Source organism: Nanorana parkeri, unplaced genomic scaffold (genome assembly GCF_000935625.1).
Source record: "Nanorana parkeri isolate BGI_ZX_2015 unplaced genomic scaffold, ASM93562v1 scaffold95, whole genome shotgun sequence".
In the NCBI taxonomy this organism is placed as follows: domain Eukaryota; kingdom Metazoa; phylum Chordata; class Amphibia; order Anura; family Dicroglossidae; genus Nanorana; species Nanorana parkeri.
Genome location: NW_017306363.1, coordinates 2168333 through 2170958, shown reverse-complemented (window position 1 = coordinate 2170958; position 2626 = coordinate 2168333).

Sequence of the window (2626 nt, the reverse complement as noted above, 5' to 3'; positions counted from 1 at the left end):
GTGGGGGTCTGTGGGCCGGGGGGCTTATCTGAATCTGGGTGCCCCCTTTCATAAAGAGATCTCGCCTCTCCTTGTGAATGAGTAAGGGGCAGTTGTTACTCCTACTCATTCACCAAATAGTAATTAAAATAGTAAATAAACACATCACGCCGTGAAAATGTCCTTTATTAGAAAAAAAAACCCCACAAGACAATTTTTGACAATTCCAAAAAATGTCCATCGATGTAATCTAAAGGTAGATCATGTCGTCTAGCGATGTCGATCCACGGCAATCACAAAGAATGACGGCTGCTGACTCACCGAAAAAAACAAACCTGACGCCCGCTGACACCGGCCGCAAAATGACAGGCCTGAACTGAATGTAAACAAATGGGTGGAGCGAGTTGTGATATCATGGGACCTTGTTCCTCCTATTTGTTGACATTCGGGACCAGACCTGTCATATAATAACAGGTCTGTTCGGGTCTGGGAGCCGAAATATTGTTATTAATAATATGTCAACAAATAGGTGGAACAAGTTCCATGACATCACGACTCGCTCCGCCCATTTGTTTACATATCTGTCAGACCTGTTATTTTGGTGCTCGTCGGGATCGGACGGGTCGGCGGACGTCGGGTGTTTCTTCTTTTGGTAATTCGACGGCTGTCGTTCATCATGATTGACATGGATCTACATCGCTAAACGACATGATTGACAATGGATTACGTTTATGGACACTTTTTTTTTTTTTTTAAAGGATTTGTCAAAATGAGTGCATACAAAGATCTCTGATTCCAAATGACTGAATTAACCATGAAAGCTTAAAAATATTAATATTGTGCCGCACTCGTACCCCTAAGTACTTCCATGATAATTAGGCAACACTCTTATGATATCGTGCTAATTTGCAAGTTTATATATCTAATCAGGATCCACATAATTATTAGTGCAACATTGACATATAAAGTGCAAAAAGTGCATAAAAAGAGTCCACTGGAATAAATAGACTATAAGTGCAGTGCTATAAAATGATGCGCCCCAATCCAGAGCGGGTATTCAGCAAAGACACGATCCTCCGTGCTTCTGTGACTATTTACCATCCACTCCCCATAGAATAACTCTCACCTCAGGAAGCAACCTTATGTTATAAAAGGTCTGATCCCTCTTTCAATCTTGGGAGGGGTGAAACCCAATGCTGGCAATAGACAAATCCTAAATCCTCCTCCACTCTGCCTGCGGCTTCTGTGTACAGTTATCTCCAATAGTGACTCACTTGCTGCGCTTCCACTCGGTTTAACGATTTTAGCAAGCGGAAACAAAAACGGGAACACTCCATAGTGTACTCCATAAACCACATTCAAATGTTTATAGGATAATAATGTACTCACAAACAAGAAAGAGGAAAACGCATAAAAGTCAGATAAAAAAATCTCCTGGTACAGATAGCAGCGCTGCCCTTTTTCAGTATATTCCCAAGGCCCTTCTCTACCTACGTTACGTCTTAGTTACACGTGACTTCATCATGGGTGAGAAGCTGGGAGAACGGAACACATTAGAAAGATATTCTTCTCCTGGGAGACGGTAAATAAGTCGTGGAAGAGCTCTGCACCTTTAACTCCTACCTCGCCACTGACTTCCCACACTGTTACATGTTGTGCTCCCTTCATCGTGTGGCAGGTATATCGCAGTGGTGGGTGTCGTTTGGAGCTATGCCCCTTTGTTTTCATTTCATATAATTTAATTTAAAATGCCCCAACCTCTTCTGGATAAGTGTAATCCATCTGAATATACTCTGTTAGTACCTATTAAAAATACGGCAAACTGGACAAATTCATATATAAAGAATAATGACACATAATAATCATACAGATGTGTAATAAACCCCCAATTAACAAATGTAAGAATCACTGGTGTAACAATTCAGCTCAAAACCTACAGTACATTTAACCCCTTGGGTGCCCGAGTTCTGGCTTTGTACACTGAGTGGCCAGATTATTATGACCACCTGACGTTTTTAGGCAAATTAGCTATAATTTGGCGCTGAAGTTGCTAGAGGGCCAGACCATTATAAATAGGGAAGCAGGTTGTTTACCACGACAGTAGAAGTGATTTTTTCTGAAGATACGGGTAAACAACGCGATTTAACAGCCTTTGAACGGGGGATGATTGTTGGCGCTCGGAGCCATGGAGCGAGTATTAGCAAAACAGCAGAATTCGTTAAATGTTCAAGAGCAGCTGTTGTTAAAGTGTTTAAAGACCGGACTGTCAGCCGAAAATCTGGGTCTGAACGTGGGAATTGTGGCCGTCAGCGACTAGTCAATGTTAGGGCAGAACGGAGAGTGGCAAGACTGGTACAAGACAACAGAAGGACAACAGTGCAGTGTCAGATTCCTCGCATCACCTTTCAACATCTCATAGAGTCAATGCCAAGAAGAATCGCTGCTGTATTGAAGGCAAAAGGTGGCCCAACGAAGTACTGATGGGGTGGACATAATAATCTAGCCACTCAGTTTATATCCACTCGGTCTCTTTCATAGCTAATCTACGTTTATAGTTGCCCACTCTCTAATGTTTTGGAATAGGTTGTACCCCACCAAAATTGTAAAAACTTGGGATTTTTATTAAGAAATCTGGCGTAGTGTAGGG